At 44.3% G+C, this 26,119-nt stretch overlaps 1 long non-coding RNA gene across 5 annotated transcripts in view; it reads right to left on the bottom strand.

Annotated features, from left to right (window-relative positions):
- LOC113597647 (uncharacterized) overlaps nt 1–26,119 on the bottom strand; it is a 67,290-nt gene that overhangs the window by 25,523 nt on the left and 15,648 nt on the right. For 4 of the 5 annotated variants that reach the window (XR_008289818.1, XR_008289821.1, XR_008289820.1 and 1 more), the window contains one exon: nt 10,911–11,078. This is a non-coding gene — a long non-coding RNA (uncharacterized LOC113597647). Of the gene's footprint in view, nt 1–10,910; nt 11,079–23,224; nt 24,963–26,119 lie in introns of those variants that run through there. The other variant, XR_008289819.1, reaches the window with a different exon arrangement.

Genomic DNA, 26,119 nt, shown 5'->3' with positions numbered 1-26,119 from the left:
TAAGGAAGGGCAAAGGCAACCTCACGAGCAGCTGAGGCTGGGACTGGCTTCAGGCATATGACAGCACAAGAGAATGTGCTGGGGTGTTTGCTCGGGAAGACTGAGAGCTGACAAGGAGAAGGAACCCGTTCACTAGCACCATGCTTTCCAGAGTCATAGCTTGAGCCACGTTCCTTCGCAGAGGGTCCGCTGGGAAGGGGTGAGGCAGATGGAAGAAGGCAAGTCAGGGCAGGAGGCTGAAGAGAAACGGGCAGGCGCTGGCTTTCAAGGTTAGAGGTCTGACTTCATTCAGGAAACAGGAGTGGGGTATCTATTATGTGCAAGGCATTCTTTTTACTTCCTTTTTTTATGTTCTTTTTGAGAGAGAGAGAGCGCAAGCAGGGGAGGGGCGGGGGGGGGGCAAGGATCCAAAGCGGGCTCTGCGCTGACAGCAGAGAGCCCCACGTGGGGCTCGAACTCCAAAACCGAGAGATCATGACCTGAGCCGAAGTGGGATGCTTCACCGACTGAGCCACCCAGGCGCCCCTGCGGACAACACCTTCTTATGGCCTCTGAGGACAGCAATATACTTCCGGAGGCCATCTTGCCTCTGTGAACCCCTCAAGCAGATCACCATTCCCAGTCCCTCTTCAGTCATCCACTTAATATTTGCTGAAAAATCTACGTGCCAAGTATCGCGGTAGAACCGAAAGAGAAAGGAGAAAAGAAAGGAAACCAAAAGGCTTCCGGGGCAGTGTCTTGTGCCCTCCGGGCAAGGGCCTACTTTGCGGGTCACCAGACCTCCACTGTGTCCCACACGTGGACAGTCACACAGCCAGTGTTTTCCCGGTTGCATGTTGTAGGTCTCTTGTGGGGGTCACAGAATTTTGCTTCCACGATCATCCAGCTTGGTTTAGAACACTGTTTTCCTACAAGATGCAGTCTTCCTCTGATTCAATTCCCGGGCTCGCTTCTCACAGAGCTGTTCCCAGAGCAGACATCTCCCTAGGTCAGGGGTTTTACAACTCTGAGCCAAAGGCCTCTCAGATTCCTTAAGGAGGTTATGAGGTTTCTGAAAGAATTCAGTTTGAGTTACCATACTCATAGTTTTAAAGATCTTTTCAAAACAGAGTAAAATAATAAAACACCCAAATGGAATAACAAATTGTAAGATCTTGGAAACCACTGCAGTGTTAATTTGTGCTACTGGGTAAATTAGTTTTTAGTGCAGGCGTTGATCGATAAGCTATTCCTACCATTTCTATTTAATTCAAGAGTCCCAGAGATGGTAAGTGGAACTATCCAAAACACTGCTTCTATCTGCAATGTATCGGCGTGAATTAGGAATGTCTCTACACTGTGCGACCAAAACCTTACAGCAAAAAATAAATTAGACGCTGAGGCTTAACATAAGAATCCAACGGTGGCCCAAAACCCCGTATTTCCAACGTTTTTATTTATCAAAACTTTATTCACATACTGATTATGCCCTAAGCAAATAGTATACCCTTGACCCTAAACTATTCTAATACATGGTTACACATTCCAGCTTTCTGTAAGATTCCATTTGATAAAAGTAAAACCTACCGTTCAAAATCAACTTTAGGAACTATCGCCCTACGTGAACTCTGCAGTCCAACGTTTAATAGGACGAAGTCAATTGCAAACCATTAGCAAACACACGGCAGCCCAGTGAGGGGCCTGAGCCAATGAGATGCCTGGAAAGGGTGGGCACCTGTGTTTCCACATCAATCTACCTCTTCGAGAAACTGGAGGACGTTTCCACAGAGCTCTCCGCATCGTTAAGGCTCTTTGGCCTCCGACACTTTTGTTTCAGGTACTGTCCGTATTCATGACGCTCTCTCTGCGCACTCCGACTGAAATTGACCCTGTTCCCCTACCATGATTGTAAGTACTCCCCTTTGAAGCGGCAAATGGCTCCGGAGAATATGGAACGCAGATTAACCTGGATTCCCAATTCTACACAACGGCGGCTAAGTTCCTGGGAGGCCGGGAAGAATATGGACCAAAGTTCTTTACATCTGAGGATTAACCAACCGTTGCTTGCTTCACCCAGTGCCCTTTCATCTGCCCCCACTAAAATCAAGCTCTTCCTGCCTCACTCTGGTGGGATCCTCGGGGCTCTTCAAACTTAAGATCAAGCAACTTTGGCGCAACTCACTTCAGCAGTGGGACTTCTCGACGGTGGCCCTTTGTTCCCAATCCCCTTCCCTGGAGGGGACTCAGCCTGGTCCACTGGTGGCCTATTTGCACAGTCCTTGGGCTTCTGTATTCCTGCCCCTGACTGGCTGGATTGAGTCTTCTCTTGACTTCTGCCCTGAATTCTGCTCTGGCCCCTGCCCTCCTCAGTTTACCTCCCTTTCCTTCTCCTACATTCTCTCAGTGAGGGTGCTAGCCCAGCTCCTCGTGATCTTGTGTCTCCTCTGTCAACGCCACGCTTCCCGGTGAACCTTGAGCAATCTCCCTCTCCAACGATCACACCTGCCCTCGTCCACACACTCTCTGGCTTGACAAGAAACAAAACCTGATATCTGATTCTGCTTTGTGATCATCTAGAAGGAGGAAGATGATTCCACCTTTCATAAAAATTGTAAAGTGAAAGCCGAGGCGCAGACATTTTTTAATTTTCTACTTGTCTTTAAAGTTGATTTATTTTATCTGGAGAGAGAGAGCACGAGCAGGGGAGGGACACAGAAAGAGAGAGGCAGAGAGAGAGAATCCCAAGCAGGCTCTGTGCTGTCAGTGCGGAGCCCGATGCGGGGCTCGAACTCACGAACCGTGAGATCATGACCTGAGCCGAAATTGAGAGTCGGATGCTCAACTGACTGAGCCACCCAGATGCCCCAGATACTTTTTTAAACAGTAATTCAGACCGCCTGTTTTCTTGATCCTGTAAACATATACCAAAAAAAACCAGCAAAGACAAGAACCGAAAAAAAAACATGGTATAGTTAACAATTGAAATAAATCCCTCCGAGCCTGGAGCCTTTCAAATAGCTCTTTTTCTCCTATTGACTTGCACAGTCAGATGCTTCCACGTTCTGCTTCCTGTTAATTGCATTCTGCATTTTTTTTTTTTTTTGAGAGAGAGAGGGCGCAAGTGAGTGAGGGGCAGAGAGAGAGAGAGAGAGAGGGAGAGGGAGAGAGAGACAGAGACAGAGACAGAGAGAGGGAGAGAAGCAGGGTTCACCTGATGTGGGACTCGAACTCATGAACCACGAGATTAATACCTGAGCCGAAGTCAGATGCTTAATGACTGAGGCACCCAGGCGCCCTGCATTCCACTAATTTTTGAGAATTTCCCAAGTTCTTTTCGTCACCTTATTTAGATGTCTACAAGCCCGCTCATCATTTCGGTTATACGTAAATGCAACTGATTCTGTTCCATCTAAAGCATAGCTGGAAAAGGGGAGTGGGCAGATCCTCCGCACCGCTCTGCCTCCCCCTCCTCAGATACATTTATCCACATGAAATCCCATTAAAAATAAACATCAAAGGTGTTCTTGAGGGGCAGGGCAGACAGCAACTTGCAGTTTAAAGGGCTTGTGTAGAAACTGGAAGGGAAAAATGCTTTGGGCAGCAGATGGTCGTTTAGGGTGGAAGGTTTCAGGGGCATTCGGTCTGTGTGTGACCCTCAGCTAAGGAGTTGCCGTTATTTTCGCCATCATCACACAGCCCGCTGCTTCTTCAGTGGGTAGTCCCCCTGCCCTGCCCACTTAGCAGGAAAGGAAATCTATAACTGGGGGGAACTTGGGTGAGGTAAGAGCCCCAACAAATTATGACAGGATATGACATAATGGAACACTAGGTGGATCTGAAAAGAATAAGCTAGATCCATCTGTGCCGATGTAAAAAGTTTCCAGAAAATATTGTGGAAAAAAAAAAAAAGTGAACGCAGGAAACGATTTGCGTCTGTAACCCTTTCGTGATTCCATTCTTGCTTTAAAACACTTGCGACTATAAACAGTACGTGAGGGTCAAGGCATTAAAAAGAAGCGACGATGAGGCCAGCAGGACGCACACTATTCACCTTGGCTACCTTTGGGAAGAGAAGTTGACAAGGGTTAATGGGGACTTTCACCTTCCATTGTACATACTTTGGAAAATGGTAACAATGAATGAAGATTCTTTTTGTAACAGACACAAGAAGACAAGAAATGAAGATGGTTTCAGGATTAGAGAGGAGATCAGCGTGACCCCCGTAAGCCTTGCCCTTGAACCCTCTATTCTTCTCATCGGCCAATACAAATTCCAAAGAGTGTAGGCTGCAGAGAGTCAAGGCGGTTCCTCAAAGCGTCCAAGCTCTCGCACATGCTTTCCTTTCAGCCTAGAATACCTTTCTTCTCCTCCTTCCCTTATTTTCACACGGTTGATTTCTTCCTGTCCTGCTGTTTGTGCTCAGGGGTGGCCTCTTCGAGAAAGATGCCCCCACAGGCCACTCTGCTCCGTCTTCCTCCATTTTCCTACCCATCCTGCCTGCGGGACAGGGCTGGATCAAGGACCAGGTGAGCAGTTAAATGCCCACCCAGTGAAAAGGAGAAATGAATGATAGGTTCAAGAAACTATCAGAGAATAGTTACATTTCTTTTTATTTATTTATTTTGAGAGAGAGAGAGAGAGAGAGAGAGAGAGAGAGAGAGAGAGAATATCCCAAGCAGGCTCCACAGCGTCACTGCAGAGCCCGGCGTGGGGCTCGAACCTATGAACCACAAGACCATGACCTGAGCCGCAGTCAAGAGTTGGATGCTTAACCCACTGAGCCACCCAGGCGCCCCGGGAATGGTTACACTTCTGAGGTGAGTTGCCCCCAAATACCCGGTCTTAACAGAGGCATCCCAAGCTCCAAGAGAACCTGGGTTTTCTCCATCCCAGCACCTGCCGTTCAGTATTGTGATCGTCTGCTTGCTTGTCTGTATCCCTCACTCAAATACAAATGCCGTGGGACCATAAGGGAAGACTGCTGGTCCATCGTACTCTCCACTGTAACTCAGAACGGGCACAGGAGATGCAAAATATTTGTCTCAGCCGGAGCTGCTCTAACAAAATCCCGTAAATGGGGTAGCTCCTACAACAAACGTGTTTTTCACAGCTCTAGAGAACGGAAGCCTGTGGTCAGGATGCTTAGCAGCATCGAGTTCTTGATGAGGGTCCTCTTCCTGGTGACAGGGGGCTGACTCCTCATATTCTCACGTGGTGGCAAGGAAGCTAGCTGAATCTCTGGCTTTTTTAAAAAATTTTTTTAATGTTTATTTACCCTTGAGAGAGAGAGAGAGAGAGAGAGAGACAGAGCGCAAGCAGGAGAGGGGCAGAGAGAGATGGAGACACAGAATCCGAAGCAGGCTCCAGGCTCCCAGCTGTCAGCCCAGAGCCCGACGCGGGGTTGGAACTCATGAACTGTGAGATCGTGACCTGAGCCAAAGTGGGACGCTCAACCGACGGAGCCCCCCGGGCGCCCCACTGGCTTCTTTTTATAATGGCATGAATCCCATTCATGAGGGCTCCATACTCATAACGTAATCATCTCCCAATGGCCCCCACCTCCTAATATCACCACATTGGGATTAGTATTTTCACATAAGAATTTGGTGTGTGTGGGGGGGGGGGGTCAAAATATTCCGTCTATAGCGATATTTATATATGGAATAGATGCATACGTCACAAAAGTCAATGACTTACTGAAAAGAAGTGAGTCTGCAGATAGAAAAACATTGTATCCTGTACCCTGGAGATGTGGATGCTCCAATCATAAGACTGAGAGAACCCAGAGGCACAAAGACCTGGGAACCAAGTATAGCTTTCACGCTGGGAAAAATTAAAAGTGGCCTCTACCTGACTAGATGATCGCCTTGACGCAGGGCAGGGTTTCACAACCCCAGCAGTATAGATAGACATTTTGGGCTAAAGAATTCCATGCTGTAAGAGGCTGTCGTGTGTATTGTAAGATGCCGAGTGGCATCCCTGTCCTCTATCCATTAGATGCCATTAACGCAACTCCCCAAGTTGTAACAACCAGTCTGGCCAATTTTTGTCTAGGAGGCAAAGCCAATGACGCAGGCTTGTCACACATATACGACCGCAGTGCCGCGTGAACCAGACGACGCTTGCACGCTCCGGCACGGTCCCTTTTGGAGTATGATTTGGTCTTTACAAGCAGAGGGGCTCCACAGGAAGGATTATGATTACTGGGCAGGTAGGGGTTTGAATGCCAATTTGCAGTAATGCTGATGAAAGGGAAGCCATCTAAGAACACGGGGGCTTACCTTATTGGTGGAATTTAAGAGCTTTATGAATTATTTGAGACCTGTATTTAGAGGCTTGCTAGAAGCCCAAAGGGCTCCCTTAAACTTCCCAGTCATAATTCATTACATTTTATAGGGATATTATATGCTACAGTGGCATTCATAAATTTGGCAATCTGCAAAGATCTTTAGACATAACTGTCAAGATTTTCAAGGACCTCTGCAAATTTAGAGGTCCCAGATGTGCCCCTTCCTGTCGACCTCCCAAATCACCTGGGCAACCAGCTGGATGACTGCTTGCCTCCTTAATGAAATCAAGTTCTCTTCCCACATCAATGGGCAAATAGATTCCCTATGTGATATTCAGATTATGTAACTGCCCGATTCTCAGGCCTATAGTATATCACCACCGCAGCATGTCAGATCCAAGCAATAATCTTGTGTATGAGTGAACTTTTAGGCCCTTCACCAAAAGGCGATACTCTGTGCCTTAGCATCCCTCATTTTGCCGGGACGTTCTCACTCGGTTCCTCACTGTGGCCTCCTTGCCCTAAACCTAGGTTCTTTCTGGGTACCTGCACAATGCCCATCAGGCCAGGAGAAGCCCAATTAAAGAGCCCTCTTTACGCATCCTGCTGAAGATTCGTTACCGTGAAAATGCCACGTGGTATAAATGAACAGCACGTCATTTGTGGGTTCCGTCTCGGCTACTCATCAAAGGTGTGAGATTTGAGCCAATGACTTCACCCATCTCGACAATCCTTAATCAGTGTATTTTGTGTGTGTGATCATCATGAGAATTCAATTTATCACTTGACACCCCCCCCACACACACACACTTCCATGTCAAGCTGGCTGCATTTTTCATTTCCCCCACCATCCTTATTCCAGTCAATGGCACCCAGTATTTCATTCCAGAAAACTCCATCACAGAGTCTTATTGGTTCTATGACCTGTTGTCTCTCATCCACATTATTACCCTTCTTCCTCCTTTCATCCCCCATCCTTTCCACCAAGTCCCCTCACAGTTCCCAAGATGATCTTTTAAAACAAACCTAAGCAGACTGTCATTATCTGCCTAAAACCCTCCAGTGGCCTCTACTTGGATTAAGATACAAAACCATATTTTGTATTACGACCTTCAAGATCCTATTTAATTTAGCCCCAGACTACGTCTCTGACCTTATTTCCTGTCACTTCTCTATATTTCACACCACGAACTCTCCCTTTCTGGATTACTGGTCTCCCTTGCTTCCCCCCTTGTCCGCCTTCAATCGATTTTCACACAGCAGCCAGAGTAGCCTTAACATGCATAAAAAAATTAAGAGGGAAGATATTTCTATATCTACCAATTCTACCTCTAAAATATACCTGGAGTTAATCTACTTCTTTCCGATTGTATCCCGAACCAAGCCATTACTGTCTATCACAGCAGTGTCTATTATAGATTCTTGATAGGTCTTCCTACTGCTTGACTTGACCTCTACAAGTCCTCCTCCACGCAGCAACCCGGGTGATATATTTTTTTCAAATTCAATACAGCGATCTCTCTCTGTCCTATTTAGGACCTTTTCAGAGCTTCCCAATGGCTTCGAATAACCAGGACGGCCGAATGGTTAACAAATGGGTCTCTGGAGAATAACCGGCTGGACTGTCACCCCAGTTCCATCACTTAATAGCTGTCGGATGTGGAAAAGTGACCTCTCTGAGACTCCACGGAGTCACCCACCAAAGGGAACAATCAGAGCAAACCTACCTCGTAAGGTTATTGCGAATCTTACGCTCAATACGCATTCAGTGAATGTGATTTGCTATTATTTGGGCTAAACAATTCAGAATCTTTAAAGAGGGCTCCCAGAGCCCTGCAAAACCTCGCTCCTGTTTATCTTTCTAGCTTCTTCTTTTGCCATTTCCTCCTTTGCTCTCTCTGCCCTACCGCTCTGGCTGTCATTCAGGCGCTCAGAGTAGACCAGTAGTTCTCACACTTTCCTTCGGATCAGAATCCCCTGGGGGGGCCTGTTAAAACATAGATGGCTGGGCTTCAACCCCATGGTTCTTGATTCGGTAGGTCTAGGATAGGGCCTGAGAATTGGCATCTCTGACAAGTTTCCAGATGATGCTGACGCTGCTGGTCTGGGGACTGCACTTTGGGAACTCCTGCAGTGGCTTTTTTTTTTAATTTTTTTTTAATGTTTATTTATTTTTGAGACAGAGAGAGACAGAGCATGAACGGGGGAGGGGCAGAGAGAGAGGGAGACACAGAATCGGAAGCAGGCTCTGGGCTCCGAGCTGTCAGCACAGAGCCCGACGCGGGGCTCGAACTCACGGGCCGTGAGATCATGACCTGAGCCGAAGTCGGGCGCTCAACCGACTGAGCCACTGCAGTGGCTTTTCTTATGACCTCAGAGCCTTCAAACACATACAAACCTTTAGTCATACGTCAAGTTGAGACTTGAATAGTTGTCCTTATAAAAGCCTTCCTTTGACCTTCCAAACTAGGCTGAACACTCTTGATGTGTTTTTCATAGCACGCATAATCATTGTAATCAGTCGTTTGTCTAATTATGTTTTTGATTTAAAACGTATTTCTGGGGCGCCTGGGTGGCGCAGGTGGTTAAGTGTCCGATGTCGGCTCAGGTCACCATTTCCCAGTTTTTGAGTTCGAGCCCCACATCGGGCTCTGCACTGACAGTGTGGAGCCTGCTTGGGATTCTCTCTCTGCCCCTCCCCTGCTTGCTTGCATGTGCACGCCCACACACCCTGTCTCAAAAATAAACATTAAAAAAAGAAAAAAGAAAACATACATCAGCCCTGGTGTATTGCTTGGCACTCAAACATTTCTGTTGAATGAATTTTTCTTTATGTTTATTTATTTTTGAGAGAAAGGCAGAGTACGAGCAGGGGAGGGGCACAGGAAGAGAGGGAGACAGAGAATTGGAAGCGGGTTCCAGGCTCCGAGCTGTCAGCACAGAGCCCCACGCGGGGCTGGAACTCACAAGCTGTGAGATTATGACCTGAGCCGAAGTCGGACCCTTCACAGGCTGAGCCACCCAGGCGCCCCTTTGTCGAATGAATTTTTTTTAATTTTTTATTATCATTTTTTTATTTTTGAGAGCGAGACAGAGCATGAGAGGGGGGAGGGGCAGAGAGAGACAGAGAGAGAGAGAGAGAGAGAGAGAGAGAGAGAATCTGAAACAGGCTCCAGGCTCCGAGCTGTCAGCACAGAGCCCGATGTGGGGCTCGAGCCCCTGAACCGTGAGATCATGACCTGAGCCGAAGTCGGCCACATAACCGACTGAGCCACCCAGGTGCCCCTTGAATGAATTTTTAATAAACAATAGCAATCTATATAAAAAATGGCTAAAGTTCACTCAAAGATGCTGTTTTTCTTCACAAATATCCAATTTTTTTTTTTTTCTGAGACGAGCACAGATTGTCTGTAATTTCTCTAATCTCTACCTTATTGGCTACAGATTCTTCAGATTCTTTCCCCCCTTCGGTGCCCCCACCTGTGCCCCAACCGAATACAAGGCTTTCAGTTTAAGTTATACCTTACATCCACCTGCAGAGCTTTTCAAGTGGCGCCAGGCAGGTCCCACCGCTGACTAACTGTGTCCCAATTTCCACATTTTAAAATAGAGTTTCTCTATATTTAAAAATATCCACAAAGGATTCTGATACACGACAAGAGTTGGAAAACACTATGCATGAATGAATCTGTCTCTAGACGTAAAAGTAGTTGTATACATTTTGATGATTCTGCAGTAATGCTAAGCCCATGGCTAGGGTTCACCTGATACGCTCTTAGAAAGGAAGCATTTCTTTTGCTACCGTCGTTATATTAGAAGTTCCTAGATCTGTGTGTCTCAAATTGTGATCTATAAACCTCTGTATCAGCCACATGAAAAGATGCTCAACATCACTCATCATCAGGGAAATGCAAAGCAACACTACAATGAGGTATGACCTCACACCTGTCTGAAGGCCTAAAATCAAAAGCTCAAGCGATAACAAGTGTTGGTGAAGAGGTGGAGAGAAAGGATCCCTTGTGCGCCGTTGGTGGGAATGCAAACTGGTGCGGCCGCCGTGGAAAACAGTAGGGAGGTTCCTCCAAAAATTAAAAATAGAATTACCATGTGATCAGTGATTCCGCTCCTGGGGATTTAGCCAAAGAATATGAAAACACTAATTCAAATAGATATAGGCGTCCCTATGCTTATTACAGCATTATTTAAAATAGCCAAAGTGTGGAACCAACCCAAATGTCCATTGATATATGAATGGATAAAGAAATATTTATTTCTGTATTTCTATAAATATAAATATCTACAAAACATATGATATATAATAAGATCTAGATATATATATACACATACATATATATAAATGGAATATTAGTCATAAAAAAGAATGAAATTTTGCATTTGCAACAACATGGATAGATCTAGAAGGTATAACGCTACATGAAATAAGTCGGGTGGAGAATGACAAATACCATATGATTTCACTCATATGTGGAATTTAAGGAACTACAACAACAACAACAACAACAAAAGGAAAAGACAAACAAAAAATAGATTCTTAAATATAGAAAACCAACTAGTAGTTACCAGACAGGAGGTAGGTGCGGAGAGGGGTGAAATAGGTAAAAGGGATTAAGAGTACACTTACCATTGGGGCACCTGGGTGGCTCAGTCAGTTGAGTGACTTTGGCTCAGGTCATGATCTCGCGGTCTGTAAGTCCAAGCCCCGCGTCGGGCTCTGTGCTGACAGCTCGGAGCCTGGAGCCTGCTTCGGATTCTGTGTCTCCCTCTCTCTCTGCCTCTCCTCCCACTCCTGCTCTCTGTCAAAAATAAACAAACATTAAAAAAAATTACAACAAAAAAGAGTACACTTACCATGATGAGCATTGAGTAATGTACACAATTGTTGAATCACTATGTTGGATGCCTGAAAGTAATATAACACCGTATGTTAGGTATATTTGAAGTAAAAAAAACAAAACAAAAAAACAAAAAAACCCACACATGTTCCTGTGCCCTACCTCAAACCCATTGATTCGGAATCTTGAGAGGGAAGTGTGGGTCAGGACCAGGGGCCTGGAGGATTTCAAACTAGTTTTTTGAGTGATTTTGATGAACAGTAACGTAAAAATATTACCGTATTAAAGAGTAGCAGGGCATAGCAAAAGAAAACGAAATAGCCAAGCTGCTAGCTCATGATGGAAATTTGAACACATGCATTCAAAGGCTATACATTTAGTAAATCCATAACACAGAACCGATACTAGCCCTCCGACTGATCAGAACAGTGAATTCCACTCACAAAGAAACTATGTTTGGGAAAGCATATTGGCAATCATTTGAAGATAGAGGGCTGATAGGATAAAAGAGAAAAAAAATGGCTGCCCTCTAGCCCACTACCGATGGGTAGTGACGGAGAAGATGTATGAATCGGGTAAGAGCAGGGGGCAAATAAGAGGAGTGGATTCCATATGTAGATCTACCAAGGGACAGCAGTTGTGATTTGAACCCAGCTACGCCAAGTCTCCGATCGGATACTCTTAACCCCTGTAGCAGTGGTTCTCAGCTTTTAATCTACGTCAGAATCCCTGTTGAAACAGATTCCTGGGACCCACCCGCAGGGTTTCTGATGAAGTCTGGGGTGGAGCCCAAGACTCTGCATTTCTAATAAATTTCATACATATGACATCTTACAGCATTGTTTCTCAGATGGTGGTCCATGACCCACTGTCATCAGAATCACCTAGGGAATTTAATGAAATCATAGGTCCCTAGGTCTCTCCACCAGAGGTTTTAATTCAATAGGTTTAGAAGAGAGCCCAGAAGTCTGAATCTTAGTAAGTCTCTCCATCTGACTGTGGGGTAGACGGTGGATGAAACACACAGTGACAAATAATATCAACATCTGGTCCACCTCATATGAAGTCAAGGGATGTTTAGTGCGCAGAAGAGGAAATGTATTACAGGTGGGGCTGGGGTGGGCAGCGGAGAAATGGTTCTGGGAGAAAAAAGAGCCCAATAGGTCAAAGTCTGTAGGAGATAGATTTTAAGGAAGAATTTCAAAGGCTGACTTTAAGGAAGAACTTAAAACCAGAACTTTTCTATTGTTTTTAATATTTATTTTTGAGAGAGAGAGAGAGAGAGAGAGACAGACAGACAGACAGACAGGGCGGGTGAGGGGAAGACAGAGGGGGACACAGAATCCAAAGCAGGCTCCAGGCTCCGAGCTGTCAGCACAAAGCCCGATGCGGGGCTTGAACTCACAAACCGCGAGATCATGACCTGAGCCAAAGTTGGACACTTAACCAACTGAGCCCCAAGCACCCCAAAACTAGAATTTTTCAGGAGAACTGGCTACCTGAGGAATTTGTGAGGTTATTATTAGAGATATTATAGTAGAGGTGACAGATATATTTTGCAGGCTGTTCAAAATCATTATTTCTCAGTATAGATAATGATCCACTTGGATTGTAATCATCTAAGGGTAACTTTCATTGCTGTAGGTTGGGCTCCATCCAAAGTCTACTGAATTAAGATATCTGGGGATAAAGTCTTGGGATGTGCATTTTTAAGAAGATACCCAAAGAATTCTGATACATTTGGAGGACCATAATTCATACTTTGAGGAAAAATCGGTAAAGAGGTTCAGTGCATGTGTTTTGCATGAAATGGAATTCAGTTTACATTTGCAGACACAGATCTTTTCTAACCCATTGGGAGTCAATTCAACAGGAGGTGAACAAGAGATCGAATGGGGGAGATCCTAGGTCAGTGTTTCCCCCATATATTTTGCCAATGGCAGTCTAGAAGTGGTCACTAAGCATTGGTATTTTTAAATCTTCCCAGAGGATTCCAAGGTACTGCAAATATTGAAAAAACACTATGTGCATGAATATGTCTACCCCGAGAGTTAAAAGGAGTTGGTCAAGGATCACTTGGATCAGAATCATCTTGGGAAGATTATTGGAAATGCACATCGCTGGACTTTATCCAAGCCCTAATAAGTCTAAATTCCTGGGAGAGAGGACCCAAGAATTTCCATTTTAAGCAAACTCGTCAAGTTATCTTTATAAATGCTGAAATCTAAGAGCCACGGTTCAATACATAATTGTATGTCTTCAGCTTCTTTTGTGCCTCTTCTCAGGGTTTAATTGTCTTTGGGGCTACGAAGTGAATTCAATAAATTTCATTGACAAATTGACATTGACAAATTGAAATTGTGAAGCTGTGTATTTTACTAAACATATTATTAAATGAGATTTTCATTTGCTTCTATTTACAGTCAATAAAAGCCCTATTAAGGAATTCATCCAAGAGGAGTAAAATAAAATGTAACCTGTAGTTTTTCTTCTTTAAGATAATTAAAGCACCTTTTAAGAGTGTGGGTTTAGCGGGGGGAGGATGTGGATAGATTTAGTTTTCCAAATTCTTAACTCATCTGGTTGAAAACAATTTCTAGAAATAAGTTTGAGTCAAGGAGGTAAGGATAAAGCCCAGTGTGACATTTAAACCATAAAAGAAACGCCAAATTTAGCAGCTTATCTGGATGTTGCTAAATACACGGGTATTTTACATCTGATCTTTTTCGTACAGATGTTTTCTCAGTATGTTAACCGAGTCGGCATGAAGTACTAAAATGCAAGACTGGCCTAGTTATGTGACTGAAGCACTTTAAAAATACATCTATTTTCCTGCAGAATACTCCAAATAGTCCAAAATAATTACGTGCAGACTTTGGGAATATCATTATTATTTTCTGTTACTATTTATAATTATAGTCTCTTAAACTGCCTAATATGTTTCTATGGATTTCTGGCACATTTTAAAATACAAATGAGCATTCCCAAGAAAGCGCTTCCTCGTGCAATCATAACTGCAGATTTACATGTTCAAAGATACGTCTGACAATCCTAATCTCAGTTTCTCCATTGCTCCAGCATAAACTTTGGAAGGACGGACTTGGGAGACCTGGGATCAATGAACTGTGTTAGGCCTTTCCCTTACCCTATCTGCCTCTTTCTAAAGCCATAGGGCAGATGGATAGCCCAATCTCTGCCTCAAGCCTGTCTTACCAGTATAACATTCTTTTTTTTTTTTTTTAATTTTTTAATTGTTTTATTTATTTTGAGAGAGAGAGAGAGCCAGCAGGGGAGGGACAGAGACGGAGGGAGAAAGAGAATCCCAAGGAGGCTCCACACTGTCAGCCCAGAGCCGGATGTGGGGCTTGAACTCACAAACCACGAGATCATGACCGGAGCCAAAACCAAGAGTCAGACGCTTAGACGACTGACCCACCTAGGCGCCCCACCAATAGAACATCCTTAGCTCAGTCTTGACCTCCTCCAATACGTCGTCCAATGCCTACTGAGTCACATACCTGCCCTTGTGTGTCTGTCTCTGATCATGGTAAGCTTTGCGCAGAAGGTTCTGGGGGAAGGAGGTACCACCGTGACTATGTGTAGCAGCCGTGTGTCGTGAGTGCTATGCTGGGTACTTTACATATGACCTATAATCTTCAAAACTGCACGATAAGTATAGGAACCGTATTATTCCTACCTCTGCCGTGGCAGAGGTAGAGGGTCAGAATAATTGGGTAACTTATCCAAGATGAGACTCAGTGACCTTGAAAAGCCAGCACTTTAACTCAGTATCATTTTTTTTCCAAGTTTTTATTTAAATTGTAGTTAGTTAACACATATGGTAAAATTTGTCTCAGGTATAGAATTTAGTGATTCATCACTTACCTATAACACCCGGTGCTCATCCCAACAGGTGCCCTCCTTAATCCCCATCACCCATCTAGCCCATCCCCCCCCCCCACCTCCCTCATCAACCCTCAGTTTGTTCTCTCAGTTAAGAGTCTCTGATGGTTTGCTTCCTTCTCTCTTCTTTTCCCCACCTCCCCTAGGTTCATCGGTCTTGTTTCTTAAATTCCACATGTGAATGAAATCTTACGGCATTTGTCTTTCTCTGACTCACTTACTTCGCTTAGCATCATACACTCTAGCTCCATCCACGTCATTGCAAATGGCAAGATTTCATAACTCAGTATTATCTTTGGTTAGCACTGAATTCAAACCAATGTTCAAGAGAAGCAATCTAACTTGATATTGGACAGCTCTGGCTCAGGAGCCAGGCTGCCTGAGTCTGAATCCCGACTCCATTAATTACTGGCTGTAATCGTGGGCAAGTTACTCTTTTTGGGCCTCACTTTCCTCCTCTGTGTAATGGGGATAATAACAGTACCTCTCCCATAGAGTTGTTTTGAAGAATCGAAGGGTTAATATATATACCAGGTGCTTAGCAAAGGATACATAAATGCTGGGTAGTATTGAGTTTAAATGAAGATGATGAATAATTATTCACAGGTTAGATGATAAAGAGGAAATTAGCCTCTCTGTATTAAGATGACATTACATGTCAATATTTGAAGGAAGAAAGTTCAAATTTTGACTAGAAAGAGGTAGTTAATATTTCATATTCCTAGAAACACTGGATTTATACAGCTTAAAAATATTTTCCCACACATATATTGTTCTCTGCCTCAAACGCGTATCATCAGCACTTCTTTTAAATGGCCTTTTTAAGAACCCACAAATATATGGTCAATTAATCTTTGACAGAGCAGGAAAGAATATCCAGTGGGAAAGAGGCAGTCTCCTCAACAAATGTTGTTGGGAAAACTGGACAGCAACATGCAAAAGAATGAAACCGGACAGCCGTCTTTTACCATACATAAAAATAAATTCAAAATGGATGAAGGACCTAAATGTGAGACCTGAAACCATAAAAATTCTAGAAGAGAACACAGGCAGTAACTTCACTGACACCGGCCGTAGCAAGTCCTTTCTTGATATATCTTCGGAAGCAAGGGAAACAAAGCAAAAACAAACTATTGGAACTTCGTCAAAATAAAGAGCTTCTGCACAGTGAAGGAGACAATCGACAAAACTGAACGGCAACCTACAGAATGGAAGAAGGTATTTGCAAACGACATATCCAATGAAGGGTTAGTTTCCAAAACACGTAAAGAACTTTAAGCTCAACACCCCCAAAAATGAATGATCCAATTAAAAAATGGGAAGAACACGAACAGACATTTTTCCAGAGAAGACATGAAGGCGGCCAAGAGACACATGAAAAGGTGCTCAACATCACGGATCATCAGGGAAATGCAAGTCAGAACTATGATGAGACAGCACCTCACACCTGTCACAAGGGCTGAAAACAACCCAAGAAACAGGTGTTGACAAGGATGTGGAGAAAGGGAGACCCTCTTGCACTGGTGGTGGGAATGCAAACTGGTGCAGCCACTGTGGAAGACAGTATGGAGTTTCCTCAAAAAGTTAAAAATAGAACTACCCACAATCCAGCAATTGCACTACGAGGTATTGGCCTAAACAATACAAAAATACTAATTCAAAGGGATACGTGCACCCCGATGTTTATAGCAACATTGTTTACAATACCCCAAATATGGAACCAGCCCAAGTGCCCATCAATAGATGAATGGATAAAGAAGATGTGGTATATATCTACAATGGACTGTTATCCAGCCATAAAAAGAATGAAATCTCGCCATCTGCAGCGACGTGGATGGAGCTGGAGAGTATTACGCTAAACGAAATAAGTGAGTCGGAGAAAGACAAATACCATATGATTGGACTCACATGTGGAATTTAAGAAACAGAACAAACAAGCAAAGGGACAGAAAAGGAGAGGCAGACCAAGAAACAGGCTCTTAACCAGAGAGAACAAACCAATGGTCACCAGAGGGGAGGTGGGGGGGTGGTACTGGGTTAAGTAGGTGATGGGGATTAAGGAGGGCATTTGTGCTGAGCACCGGGTGATACATGGAAGTGTTGAATCGCCGTATTGTAAACCTGAAACCAATATTACCTGGATGTTAACTGGAATTTACATAAAAACCTAAAAAAAAAATTCAAAAAATAAATTGCCTTTTCCAAATTTGCTTAGCAATGACTATATGGTCTTCCCTTCCCTCTCCAGAAAGAACGGTGGCTACTGGACCAATGAACTGGCTCTTTACTAGTAAGCACATTGCAGTCCTATCTTCAGGAAATCTCGCAGTGTGTTTCTGGTTTTCCTCCATGTGAGGGAACATCATCCTGTAAAGTCTTTGAATCCTCATCCGTAAGTTAATTTGGCATTGCTCTTAGGTGTTCATGGGGCCTTTTCAAGTCTAGATATGCATCTCTAAGAATTGTCAACTCCTTTTGAATGACTGAATCCTATGAAGGTTTTGGCGGGCAGTAAATGGTAAAGAAACGGGTGCCAAAATGTCTCATATTCTCGTTTATTTCAGCACTTCAAGAACAACAGTTAAACCCTATGCTCCCCGTGACTTAGTAACCCTCAATTATGTTCCTGACAGTAATTGGGACAGTGAGCCCAGCTTGTCTACCACAGATCTTGAAATATTTTTTCTGCCTTTCATGTTGTTTTTTTTTTTAATTCGAAAGAGGATCCTCATTTCCCAATGACAAGAGCCGAAGGTCGAAGAGGCTACGGATGGTTTGTTACGATGACGAGAGTACCCGTGTGGTTACTAAAGATTATACGGAACGTGGTGCCCAGTGGCAAGGGACTGTGGCTGCACCACGGATCACCCTAAAACTTACTGGTTTAAAACAACAAAAATTAGTTCATCGTGTCTCACGATTTCTCTAAGCCGGCACTTTCCCGAAGGATTCGGCTGAGGGGCTCATGCTCAGAGTGTCACTTGTAATTGTGGTCAGATGGGGACTGGAGCTGGCATGGCAGGGGAGCTAGGGTGCTAGGTATTTTCACTCTATGTAGTCTTGGGGCCTCGCCTCTCCAGGCGGCCTCTGCAGATTGGCTAGTCTGGGCCTTCCTCACGGCCATGCACGGAGGGAGTCCTCAGGACGGCTGGGCTGCTCAGGGGACAGCTCAGGGCCCCGGGCAAGTACAGAAAAGAATCGGGCGGACCCCGTATTACCTTTTGTGACCTAGCCTCAGAAATCTAATTGCGGTACATCTGCATGCAGAAACCCAGCTAGGTTTAAGGAGAGGCAACGGAGACCCCACTTTTCCTCCCAAGGAAAAACGTCCACAGGACTTCGAAAGAGGAACATGTGGCATGGGGGAGGTTGTTGCAGTCATCTTCGGAAAATACAATCTGTCACACTTGGCATCGGTATTTCTTTATATATTGTTGATTTATACATCAGACTGAACAAAATGTTTTGCGACGCTTTGATAAACAGCTCATTTTCGCAGACAAGACACCATTAGGTGGGTAGATAGAGCTTCCTACATTCCTTCAGGACTGTTTAGCAAACCGGTTGAGACTAAGGGGACGTAGCTAGAGAACCAACTCGCGACAATTCGCCAAACCTATTTTTGGGTAGTTGTGAAGCCCGGTCGATAGCATTTCTATCAACATTTTCTGAAACAGCCTTCCCTGGAAAGGAGTTTGAAAAATTCCAGGGGTGCCTAGGCGGCTCAGGTGGTTAAGCGTCCTACTTTGGCTCACGGTTTGTGGGTTCGAGCCCCGCGTCGGGCTCTGTGCTGACGGCTCAGAGCCTGGAGCCTGCTTCGGATTCTGTGTCTCCCTCTCTCTCTCTACCCCCTTCTCCACTTGTGCTCTCTCTCTCTCCCTTTCTCTCAAAAATAAACATTAAAAAAAAAAGAAAAATTCTGCTACAAAGTGACAGTGATCATATTTTTTGGTAAGGATTTCTAATTTGAAAGATCACAAATCAGCAATTTCAGTAGTATCGATACACCTGCTTGCACACCTCCCATCAAAAATCCCAAGAAGAAAGGCTATTTCTCTGTGTTAGCATTATGTGTAGACATGTTGCTTCATTTTTGTTGAGATTTATTGTTGGATGCTAGATCTTCCAGTGATAAACATTGAAAAAATAAAAAAAGAAATTTATTTTATTTTTGAAAGAGAGAGAGAGAGAGAGAGTGACAGAGCATGAGCGGGGGAGGGGCAGACAGAGAGGGAGACCCCGAATCTGAAACAGGCTCCAGGCTCTGAGCTGTCAGCACAGGGCCCGCTGTGGGGCTCGAACTCCGGAATGGCAAGATGGTGACCTAGGCCAAAGTTGGACACTTAAGCGACTGGGCCACCCGGGCGCCCCTGATAAAAGAACTTTCTAATTGAATTTCATATCTTTACTTTTAAACTTGGTGTGGCACATGATATCAATCAGCATTCCCAGTGAAGGAACAGAAAGTGAAGCTTCATTGCTAAACACATAACAAGAAATTGCCTGAGCGTGTACATAATTCATCCTACTTCATGAGTTATGGGCATATCCTCCATCATCCAAAATCTTGGAAATTATGGTTTCATAATAACTTAATCACAGAGTATAGATCACCACAGTTAAAAGATAGAAAGTGAATGCATCATTTAGTATTCTAGGCCAAGTTTGGCTAGAGAATGATTTCAAATGTTTTAATTGATATCTGCAATGTATTTTTGTTCGATTAGGGTTTTAAATGAGAGCCAAGAGCATGGGGACCTTTAAATAGCCTATTCATTTTAAGACTGCAGTGGATGATTTTAAACCAATTAATTATAAGCATTATAAGTAAATGAGTTATTAGCATTCATGAATTCTCTAACAGCCAATTTGTTCCTGTTCCCAAACCCTACAAGTGCCTATTTTATAATTTCTTGGAGAGGTAACCATAGGAGCTAAGTGGTTGCCAGCATAAACCTTTACAATTAATGAGGGTAAGTTTTCACCTTTTTGAATCATTTTGAAATGTGTACAAAACCCAGGTAATGTACCTCAAGGACTACAGTTTTCTTCAAAGTTAAAAAGTTGTCTCACAGCTCTCCACTCCTTAGGGTTCATTTATTTAAGAAGCATTTTAGGGGCGCCTGGGTGGCTCAGTCTGCTAATCATCCGACTTCGGCTCAGGTCGTGATCTCACGGTTTGTGGGTTCGAGCCCCGCATTGGGCTCTGTGCTGACAGCTCAGAGCCTGGAGCCTGTTTCAGATTCTGTGTCTCCCTCTCTCTCTCTGTCTCAAAAAGAAATAAACATTTTTTAAAAAATCATAAGAAAGAGAGAAACCAAGGGGCACCTGGGTGGTTCAGTCGGTTAAGCGTCTGACTGTTGATCTTGGCTCAGGTCACGATCTCATGGTTCGTGAGTTCCAGCCCCGTGTCAGGCTCCGTGCTGACAACTCAGACCTGGAGCCTGCCTCAGATTCTGTGTCTCCCTCTCTCTCTGACCCTTTCCCCCTCACACTATGTCTCTCTCCCTCTCTCTCTCTCTCTCAAGAATAAACACTAAAAAGAAATTGTTTTAAGGAGTAAACCAAGTTGTTTCCTTATAAAAATATTTTTTTGCATAACCTTCTTTTTACCTACCACCTCTTACTCCATAAAAGGCTATGGACACTGCAAATAAAACAGCTTTGATCTACAGTCCTGGTGATGTATGTAAATTTATAAAATGGGTTAAGGCTTTGATCAAGAAAGCTCACTATGTCTCCCCTCCATTTGCAACTGGCCTTAGAGAAGAATTCCATTCCTCCCTATCTCCCTTTCTCCCCTCCACAAACCCCAACAATTCCTCTCCCTTGAGAGATCTATATCTGTAGCTACATCTATATCTATAATCTATCAGAAAAAGAAAGGGAGTAAGTCTTGTGTCTTTTCAGAGTTAGGGAGTTGAATGATACCCATCAGTAGAACCTGAGAATCTTTTCTCACTAACCACGGTTATTACTTGAAAGACAAGACTCCAGGGGCGCCTGGGTGGCTCAGTTGGTTAAACGTCTGACTTCACGTCAGGTCACAATCCCACGGTTCGTGAGTTCGAGCCCCGCGCACAGCTCTGCCTGGACAGCCCAGAGCCTGCAGGGGATTCTCGCTTTCCCTCTCTCTCTCTCTCTCTGCCCCTCCCCCACTTGCACTCGCTCTCAAAATTAAACAAACATTAAAAAAAAAAAAAGACACGATTCCATAATCTCCATGATTTAACTGGGTCAGTCACAGCAACAGGTTGGTTGTCAATATGATGATTTTAATTGCATCAACAATACTTGTCCATAAAAAGGACCAGTTATCCAAAACACAGACTCAATCCTGCTGCTGTATTTCTGCCATCTAAGCACAGTTTGAGTGCTTCTCTAAATCTCGGCAGTGAACTACAGGGCTTTTAGAGGCCAGAGGCAATACACTGGCATAACGGACTTTGTTAGTTCTTCCCGTGTCGGCAGGGCAGAGTTAATTCACATCATGGACCTTATCTTTACTGTAACTGAATGCATACATTTTGAATCACTTTTTGCCTTGACTCTCCTTATAACGTAAGAGATATGCTTGAAAACGATAAAAGGAAACCACATAAAATCCAAGGGTTACAAAGGAGAATAAAGAACCACATTTTATATGACTTGAAGCTATATGTTTATCAAAGTTCCATTTAACGGGACACCTTTTGTCTTCTGAAATACTTTTCTCATTTGCTAAATGCTATTGTCCTTCTGCCTCCGCTGCGGAAACTGGTTTTATGAATCGAGGGAGGGAGATGCCTAAATATTTTTTTTTTTTTTTGAGACAGAGAAAGGGTTCAAGTGAGTCTGAGGACGGAGGGAGAGAGAGAGGGAAACAGAAGCATGGCTCACTTGAAGTGGGGCTCGGGCTCACCCGATGCGGGACCCAAGCTCACCCACCGTGGGTCTTGAACCCACAAACCGTGAGATCATGACCTGAGCAGAAGTCAGACGCTTAACCGACCGAGCCACCCAGGCGCCCGTCTAAATATGCTTTAGTAGTTGCTTTTTCCTCCGAAACTGCATTCCTCTCTGCCCGTTGACTTTGATACTGGTTCAGAGAGTCCCGTAGTGTTGCCCCTTCTATCGATTTAATCAATACATGGGCTTAGTGAACTTAAAATTTGTTTAACGTTTATTTATTGTTGAGAGAGAGAGCAAGTGTGAGCAGCGGAGGGGTAGGCAGAGGGGAGGGACAGAGGATCTGAAGCGGGCTCTGTGCTGCCAGCGGCGAGCCTCATGTGGGGCTTGAACCCACAAACTGTGGCATCGTGACCCGAGCCGAAGTCGGACGCTTAACCGACTGAGCCACCCAGGTGCCCCGTGAACTTTCCTTCAAAGGTCAAACTGACCTAATCTTTAGCTGAGACATAAGACTCTGATAAGGTCAGCACCGTTCTGTGATCTATGGCACCCGTGCAGAAGTGAGATTAGCATCCTGACAGAAGCTGAAACTTTTGTTTTGTTTTTTTTAGGTAACACTCCCGAGAGCAGGTGAACCCAATATGCGCAGAAGGCTTTCACATCATCCTTTAAAATGAGCCAGGAAACATCTCCCCAAGTGTGGAGAAGTCACCTAAGTTTACCATTTTGTCATACAGGGGCACACCCCGAATGGCAGACTACTTGACTACTTATCGTGCTAAATGCAAGCCCCCACCAGAAGTCACAATCAGGCCTCCAGGGCTGTGCCTTGCAGCAAAGGGCTTGTATACACAATTGAGCCATTTTTATTCTCAGTTGAGCCCACCCTCCCTAAAGAGACTAAAAACAAAAACAAAAAACAAAAGCAAAACACACACACACACACACACACACACAAAACCAAAACCAAAAAAAAAACAAGGCACTAAGTAAATACTCAGATGAATGGTCTCTGAGAAGAAAGGAGGGGGATATAGGCAGAGAGGAAAGTCAACAAATTCTGAGCCTTAGTCGAACACCTGATGAATGATGAAGAATAGATTGATTCTAATTATCTCAAACTGTTCCAGGTCTTTTTATTCGAATAGATTCTTATATTAGGGCATTTCTAGATTGGCAGAAATTATTGGAGCTGGTAGAAAGTTTCCGAGTAACCCAAGCCAGGTTTTGCCTATTTTAACATCTTAAAGAACGATGCCACAGTTAATGAACCAATACTGATACGTTATGATTAAAGTTTATACCTGGGCGCCTGGGTGGCTCAGTCGTTTAAGCGTCTAGACTTCGGCTCAGGTCATGATCTCACGGTCCCTGAGTTCGAGCCCCGTGTCGGGCTCTGTGCTGACAGCTCGGAGCCTGGAGCCTGCTTCGGATTCTGTCTCCCTCTCAAGATCTGCCCCTCCCTCGCTCACGTTCTGTCTCTCTCAAAGATATATAAACATAAAAAAAAAAATTAAAAAACAAAAGCTTCTACTTCACACAGACTTCCTTAGTTTTTACCTGTTTTTTTTTTTTTTCTCTTCCAGATTCCACCGGGATGCCACATTGCACTTAGTCGTTATGTCTCTTTGGGCTCTCTTGGCTGTGGCGATTTGCTCTGACTTTCCTCGTTCTTGAAGACCTTGACGCTTTCGAAGAGTGCTGGTCACGCGTTTTGTCAAAGTCCCTCAACTGGTGTTTTCCATGATTAGACTGATGCTGTGGGTTTTATGGCAGAAGACCGCAGCTAAACCAATCTCGTGGCTTCGTATCAAGGGTACATGCCCTCCACGTGTTTCTATCACCGCTACTATTAACCTTGACCACCTGGCGAGGTAGTGTTGTCAGGATTCTCCATTGTAAATTTACTATTTCCCCCGTTTCTTCCATATACTCAGCTCTTTGAAGGGACGTCACTCCACACAACCTCCTCTATGTTCCATCTCCTTGAAAGCAGACTCTCTACGTAAATCTTCTGCAAGGGAGGGTTGTCTATTCTCCAACCGCCCCCCCCCCCCCAGCCATTTATTTCTTCAGTCAGTCCTTTATTTCTATTAGCGGGAACTCGCAGATATTTATTTTTAGAAGTTGTGTCATCGTCCAATACGACCTTATTTTGTCGCACAGATGTTCCAGCTTTGGCCACTGCGAGCTCTTTCGGTTGGCTTCTCCGTCCCTTTGACATATCCCCATTATTGTGTTTTGTTTTGTTGGGGGCCCTACCTTAGTTACTGGCACTAGAAAATGCTCAGGAACTAAAACGAGGCTATTTCCTGCCCCATTCCTGGAATCGGTCATTTCTCTGAGAATTCTTGGTTCCCTTTATGGGAGAATGGTATTAGAAACAAAGACCTGTGGGCTAGGCATCTTAGTTGCTGCTGGCGTGGCATTTATCGGAGGCCCTCTCAGGTGAGAGAGCACGGAAAGTCACTTAGGTACGCTAACCCACGTACCTCTACGTATCGAGAAATATTTCTACATGAATGTGTCTTTACCTGTATTAAAGCAGATACGAGTTTTTACCGATGTCTCCAACGCTCATCCATTACCACGTGGATCCTTCTGGCTCCCTTCCCCTGCTGACCTGTGACCTCGCCGTCCTACCACCTGCCATCCATGTAGCTCATTGCTTATTTCCCGGATTCAGGTGTAGCAGTTTCAAACCGGTTAACCCTCGCCTCCACGGGAAGTATCTTTCTCGAGTACGGCGTTTCTGTACAGGTTCTTCTGAGGTCATTCTTAGAGCCCGCTTATTGCCGGCGTAATTGAGCTCAGTGTATTCTTCTGCCCCTTCAGTGAGGTCGTTTCGTGCCTTTTTAATACAGTTACGATCTTCTGTTACATTCTATATTTCCTTCCGAGATCCCCTAACTTCCTACCAGACTTACAAAAACTTGTGTGCACCAAGGTTGATTTACTCTTCATACTGTCAAGTTTCCTGGGACTTGACAAATGCATCAGGTCGTGTATCCACCATTGCAGTTATCATATGGAATATGTTCAGTGCCCTAAAAAAGAAAAAAAAACAAAACAAAAACAAAAACAAAAAGCAAACACCCTCCTCCTCACCTGCTTGGTACCCTCTCCCAAACCACTGGCGATCACCAATTATGTTTACGGTCTCTCTAGGTTTACCTTTTCCCAAAAAAAAGGTCCTATGAATGGAATTACAAAGTATACAGCCTTTTCAGACTGCTTGCTATCATTCGAGAGGATCTGTTTAAGAGTCATCTATGGCTTGAGACTTTTTTTTTTAAGTTAATCTATCCCACCGTATGGCTGTACCCTAGCTTGTTCATTCATTCGCCTGCTGAAGGACATCTTGGTCGCTTTTAGTTTTGGGGGACTATTAATAAAGCTGCCAGGAACATGGGCGTGCAGGTGTCGTGTGAGCGAGTTTTCAAATTAGTTGAGTAACTATCTGGGAGTATGATCGCAGATTGTATGGTAAAACTATGTTAGGGTTTTTTTTTTTTTTAATGTTTTTATTTATTTGAATTTCAAAAATGTTTAACTTTATTTTTTGCCGGGGGGAGAGAGAGGGCGCAGGGAAGAATGGCAGAGAGAGAGAGAGAGAGACAGAGAGACAGGGAATCTCAAGCAGGCTCCATGCTTAGCACGGAGCCCGACACAGGGCTCGATCCCACGACCCTGGGATCACGACCTGAGCCAAAATCAAGAGTTGGAAGCTCAACCGACTGAGCCACCCAGGCGCCCCACTGTGCTCAGCTTTATAAGGAAATTCCAAACTGTCTTGCGAAGTGGCTGGACCGTTTTTGCACCCCCACGACCAATGAACGGATGAGTCCTTGTTGTTCCTCCTCCTTGCCAGAAATTGGTATTCTCAGGTTTCGCTTTTGTATTTGCTTTCCCATTCTGATGTGCGTGTGCAATGTCTCCTTGAACCCACCTCACTGGGCAAATTGTTTTCTATCCACTCCTTGCAGGAAATCAACCTATACTGCTGATCTTTCAAAAAAACTTGTTTTAATGTTTATTTATTTTTTGACAGAGAGAGAGCCTGCGAGTGGGGAGGGGCAGACACACACACACACACACACACACACACACACACACACACACAGAATCCGAAGCAGGCTCCAGGCTCTGAGCTGTCAGCATAGAACCCGATGTGGGACTCGAACCCACAAGCCTCGAGATCATG

This window comes from Acinonyx jubatus, chromosome X (genome assembly GCF_027475565.1).
Source record: "Acinonyx jubatus isolate Ajub_Pintada_27869175 chromosome X, VMU_Ajub_asm_v1.0, whole genome shotgun sequence".
Taxonomy (NCBI): domain Eukaryota; kingdom Metazoa; phylum Chordata; class Mammalia; order Carnivora; family Felidae; genus Acinonyx; species Acinonyx jubatus.
Note: the sequence above shows the minus strand (reverse complement) of the source record. Positions and strands in the feature narration are given on the sequence as shown.